Source organism: Cyprinodon variegatus, unplaced genomic scaffold (genome assembly GCF_000732505.1).
Source record: "Cyprinodon variegatus isolate N-32 unplaced genomic scaffold, C_variegatus-1.0 Scaffold1183, whole genome shotgun sequence".
Taxonomy (NCBI): Eukaryota; Metazoa; Chordata; class Actinopteri; order Cyprinodontiformes; family Cyprinodontidae; genus Cyprinodon; species Cyprinodon variegatus.
Window position 1 is genome coordinate 201,333 of NW_015151636.1, and position 6,047 is coordinate 207,379.

Here is a 6,047-nt window from a genome sequence, read left to right on the forward strand (position 1 = left end):
AAATTATTGTTTATATTTTTTTACTGATAAACGCTAAATTCATGAAATCACTGCGAACGAATTAGTTTTAGGTATAAATAATGATCCATTGATGATTCCTTGCAGACCGGACTTTTCCTTTAAAACTTATTTTTTCTAATTAGAACAGTTGTCAAAGTTTCATTTCTGAATTTCACTTTTTAATTTCAATTTAGAATAGTTGTTTGCAATTGACACAAGGGTCATGAAGTTTTAGAAGAAGATATTTGGGTTCCATCTGTATGGATGTGTTAAAAATAAAACGTATGATTTTAAATCCTTTTATAACCCTGTCCAATGGGGGTATTGTTTCTCAGATAGCGTAACACAAAGGAGGAAACATGTTTAAGCATAAAGAGAATTTATTCCAGTCATGATTAGCAAAATCATTGATACAAGCAGAAATTTCAGAGGAAGATCTCACCTTCTATCAGGCCCTTGCGTATTCCTCCATTCAGTGGAAGACCCCGCTGAAAGGAGCTTCTGCTGTCTGTCCAGTTTTATCTCAAATTCAGCCAGGAAGTGTCTCTTCCAAAGCCGTAAGCTTTTCTCACAAAACCCACAGCATTACCATATGGTGCATGGCCACCATATGTCGATAAAAACATCCATTTTGGATAACCCACACATCAGAGTTAATAGATATAGAAATGAACAGATATAACACTTATTTAAAACACAAAATAAAATAAATTAACCTTCAACATATACATCTTTAACTGAACCAGATGGATGGATTTTGTCATTTTGTAAAAAAAAAGAAAAGAAAAAAACAGACATTAAAAGCAGTCATCAGCTTCAGTTTTTTTTTTATTTCCAGCAATTTGATATATTTCTCTTAAAGTGATTCTTTATTCCCAAAGGGATTTATTTAGCCTTACAGGAAGAAATAGAGGGGCCCCAAAATCAAACTCTGCTCGGGCCCCCATAGAGGCTTTTGCCGGTCCTGCTGATCCTAACCCCTCCACAGCATTAAATGAGAAATTATTAACCAATAATCACATCATTAAACCAAATGTTTCTTTTCTTAAGAGCTGGTTTGTAGAACATCCCATCAGAGAAATGTGGTCATGTGATGATGAGTGAGTTTACAACAAAATCTATTTAAAAAGAAATAAATATATATTCAATCCACAGATATGAGGCTTATTTGATCAATGTGACAATACTGAAGGGCTTAGGTTGTAACTTCCAATATATTATTTAATGCAATCTTTTAAGCTGCCATTATATAATGCAGACAGCTTATCCAAAGCACCCCCCCACCTCAGATCACATATAATAACAATTTCATCCAGCACCACTATTTTAGATTAGTGGGTTTAACGTGTCACATCAAGTCCAGGACCTCGGTTTGAACTCTTCAAACTGTTTTGTGTCCCTCAAGCTGATGGATGCTGGATAAACTCTGTTTTTTTATATCTAGTCACATTAATGTGTTTTTTTCCCCCCACTGATTTATGCAAGGCCCCTCGCATGTGAGATCTTATCCTGTGGCAGCGGGGACCCGCTTTACAATGACGACCGGCGACTGGGTGGCCCGCTCCATTTTTCACTTTAAATGATGATCATTTTTCTTCATGTGACATTAATTTAGTTTCCGCGACTCAATGAGGCCCTTTTTTGATGCCCAGTAATTGCAGAGCACATTTTTTCTTTTCTTACAAGAAGTCAATTTGAGATTTGCATGAAGAATGGCAGGACGTCATGGTGGAAGGGTTTTGCAATAAGGAGACAAGCGATTGAAATTGAGATAGTCGCGAGCGGCCGCGGCGTCGGCTCAGGAGGCTCTCGTGCGATAAAAATGAAACACAAATTGGAAAATAATGGAGGTTTACTCTGATGCTGTCAAGGAAAACTTTTACGCTGTCAGCACAGGGTCGAACCTTAACGCAAAACCTCAACCAAGCCGATAGGTAAAAGCATCAAATGTGATTCTATTTCTCTCTGCTTCCTTACATTTCATCTTTCTGACAAAGACAGTATGAGCCAAGTAGCAGATAAATGTCTTCTTTTTACTGCAAGTAATAAATGTCAGGATTATTAATCGATATTGGACATTCATTGACTCACAATTACCTTGATTGCAGTTGTGCAGTGCAGGGTGACTAATGGATTCACTCTGAGGAAACACACGCTTCTAGTTTGGCTGCCTGTGGCTTCAACATGCCAGGTTGGAGGAAATATTTTAAGATATTTAATAGATAGAGGTAAGCCCACATGAGGCTTTATTTTTAATATAAGGAGCAAGACAAGCACCATCATCCAGCAGGAAGGCTAAACTAACAAAATACCTTTTTTCTCACTGATATTCTGGATTTTGTTCCAGATTATTTTGTTGCACTCTGTAAACATTTGGAACTTTGGCAGGAAAAATAAAATCTCTTAGCAAAGATTTACAGGAAGAAAGCCTCTTTTGATGTGAGTAAACATGACCCACCCTGAGTTCTTCATCTATGCTTCTATATGTACGTTATCCTTCAACAAAAATATGCTCTCAAATCCTAAAGTTAAAGCTCCAGTGTGTAAGATTTAGCCCCATCTAGTGGTGAGCTGAATGAATTACAAATAATTAGAGGCGTCAAAAGTGTTTATTTATTACCGAAGTAGAAGCAGAAATCCTACTGTTTAAAAATACTTTTGAAGATGTTATCAGAGAGTAATTATCAGGTAAAGCTTTTTACTCAAGTAAAAGCATAAAAATAATTTTTTTTACAACTACCTAAAGTATAAAGTATAAGTATTGCAGGATAAAACATTAAGGGAAGATACTTTAAACCACATACTGTTTACTGCCCTAATAATAATAATAATAATAATAATACATTTTATTTAACAGCGCCTTTCTTGACACTCAAGGTCACTTTACAAAAAATACAAAAGATAAATAAAAAGAAAGATGAAAATACAAAGTACAGATACAGGAACATAAAAACAATTATGGATAGGGAAATGAGCAATGTATTCACAGATAAGCTAGCTGGAACAGATGGATTTTCAGTCTGGCTTTGAATACACTATTAAAGACAAATCTTTCTACAACTCTGGATTATAACTTCCTTACTTAATTTTCTTAGTTTAATATCTATTGGTAACATTGTCAAATTTAACTTTGCATCATCCTGAAAAACTATTTTGGTTCAGCACTGAGTCTAGCCACAAAGAACTTAATTGCTTGGATGAAACAAATAATTACAAATACAAAAACAGGCCATAATGGAAAAAATGTAATAGAACAAAACGAATGAGTCCATTTTAAAATCTCTACTTCAGTTAAGTTATGAAATATTTGTAATTTGTTACTTGGCTGCTCTGGAAATGATCAAGAAGTGCTCTGCTGCCTCGCCGTTCAGCGCCCAATCACTTCTACTGAAACGTCTGAGTCATTAATGTGACAATGTCAACAGCTTGGTCTATTTTTCCTTCCTGACTAGAGGGAAGACATCCAACCATCGCCGCTGACAAATTTGCTCTAGTAAAAGATGAAACGGATGGAAAATGTCTCTGAAAATAAACAGCTAAAAGAAACGTAAGGCCGTCCGCTTGGAAGAAAAACAACAGCAGCTGATGATGGAGCTCATCTAGTGTGGACTAACAGACAAACCAGACGTCTCTGATAGGCTAGCTACCAGGCTACACCGCCATGTTTCTAACATTATCCCTGTCACTACCTGATTCCTACCAAAAGCACCATCCAGACCGTCGCTTATTATCGGCTATCATAAAATTGGGCCATAAACCTTGACAATACTTTTGGACATTGAGGTCCAATGTCCATATATCACCTGAGCATGGTCAGTGGAGTAGAGGGTTAAGTTATGCTGCACAGTTCTGCTGTCCTCTCAAAGTTTCTGCAAACCCAACATGCTCCACAGGACACGTCCCTTCTCTGGGTTTCAGAAGCTACAGAATGGGGGTGCCATGCTAAGCCGCTAACTGCAGGAGGAAACTCAAACTTTCCAAAATGACATGGAAAGAGGTATAAGGTCTGGCACAGTTAGGGACAGATTCTAGTTGAAGGGTCAATATTTTTATGATTTTGATAATTTCCTGTCTTCATTGATTTTGAGCCGTTTTCTTTATAAGCTAATACAATATTTATTTCACTAAGGGTTCAACACTGATATAACGTGTTCATGTCTTTTCTCATTTACTCATTACATTTCCATTACCAAGTTATGACCAAAATTCATTTAACGGAATCCTCATGTCTAGTCGCTGCTAGCTATTTCAAAGAGGGTAAAGAAACATTTACTGGTTCCTGATTAATAAAACATTATTTGGCTGACTAATGTTTTATTCACCTCATGGATTTACTTTGTGAATTGGTCTGAAAACATTCCAATTTCTTTAAAATTAGTGAAAAGCTAATTTGATCACATCGCAAAATTTTCAAGATAAACTTTGGTTTTCCAAAACAAAATCCATCCTAAACTATGATATCGTTGCATCATCTCATTGATTATGGTTTTCAATAATGTTTTCCCTTCCTGTTTGTACATAATAGTTTAGTGTCACTAATTTTTAGTTACGAGTTTCTAACTGAAATATGTTTGACGTGGAGCTGAATGATTTTTCCTAATAAACTCTTATATTTTGAACGGAAGTTGTGGTGAATTTAATCCATTTATGTGCAGAATTATCTGTTTGAACATGATTTGAGCTCCATTAACACTTTAATTTCTTGTTCTAACACAGCCAATAAGGCATGTGTTCATAAACAATATATGACAGTCAGAGTAATATCTGATTAAAGAAGATATTTACCACCTCATCCCTAGTAAATTTGCACAAAAATGTGCAAATAGGTATTCATCTTAGTTACCACAAATAATGGAATTATGGTTCAAAAAGTACAAATTTGTATTCTTGAATCACTAAATCTACCTTGCATTACATCTTTATTTTATATTTTTATGAGTTTTCTGAGACAATTTGATGCTTTTTACATTCTCCTCATTAAGCTGCTTGTCTGACGTCTTTATCTGACTTGCTCAGAGCATTCTCAAAAGATAAACTAACTAACCTGTGGAGCAAAAGCTAAACAGGTTGGTTAGCCAAAACCTCCACATCCATTTTATAGCCAATACTGGTTATTATGTCTTCTTTTTTCTTTTTTTTTTCTGTTGTAGTGTTACAGCGCCCCCAATGGGCTTGGCTGACCTTCTACTGTGTTTTTAGCAGTGCTGTTCTCTCTTGTGTGAATGCTAATTCTTTTCTTTGTTTTTTTAAAAATGTCCAATGTTCTTCTTCTAGTGGTCAACGCAAAAGATTTGTTTGATGTTCAAACACTTAGGTGTGACATAAAGAGAAAAGGTTGTAAATCAGTGATTGATTACTGATTTATTTTATTCTCCATATCACTTATTAAATATTGTGCAGGCGTGGATGTCTAAAAGTATGTAACACATCACTGTTTTCTTCACAGCAGGTTCAAAATCCTGGAAACCGAGATGCACAAAACAAGCACAAGCAAAAAAGAAATAAATAAATGAAAAAATAAAGGAAATACTCAAAAAAGCGCAGGTGTTACTTTTTACTGTAGTTATGTCACACTGAGCTTAAAATAAGAAACACAATGACAAAATGTGAGCTATAAGCAGCAGAGCAAACGGATCACTGCAGACAGCGATTCATTACCAGGAGTTAGAGAACAATGACAGCAGAGCTTCAAGCTTTCAGAGCAGAATGTTACATGAGAACAGCTCCGTTGATTTTTACTCATTTCGAGTACATCAGCCAACATGTGTTTAACATACTGTCAGTTACTCAAACACAGAAAAGATGAATCACAATGAGAAATCATTCAAACTTTTCTTTTATTCATATATAGTCATCTGTTATTATAGATATGTCATTATTCGTGTTTAATAAAAATATCTTGACAATGTTTAACGATTGCAGCTAGTGAATACTATACTATACTATACTATAGGGTAGCCTTCTCAAAGGGTTTCACACTTTAATGAAAATAATCTCTAACACTTGACATGCAGAGGACAGAAGGAACCCCACTTGGTGTTTTCCAC

General features: G+C 35.5%; 1 protein-coding gene across 1 annotated transcript in view; it reads left to right on the plus strand.

Annotated features, from left to right (window-relative positions):
• vstm2a (V-set and transmembrane domain containing 2A) overlaps window positions 1-6,047 on the plus strand; it is a 97,503-nt gene that overhangs the window by 77,237 nt on the left and 14,219 nt on the right. The gene's annotated exons all lie outside the window — the stretch shown is intronic.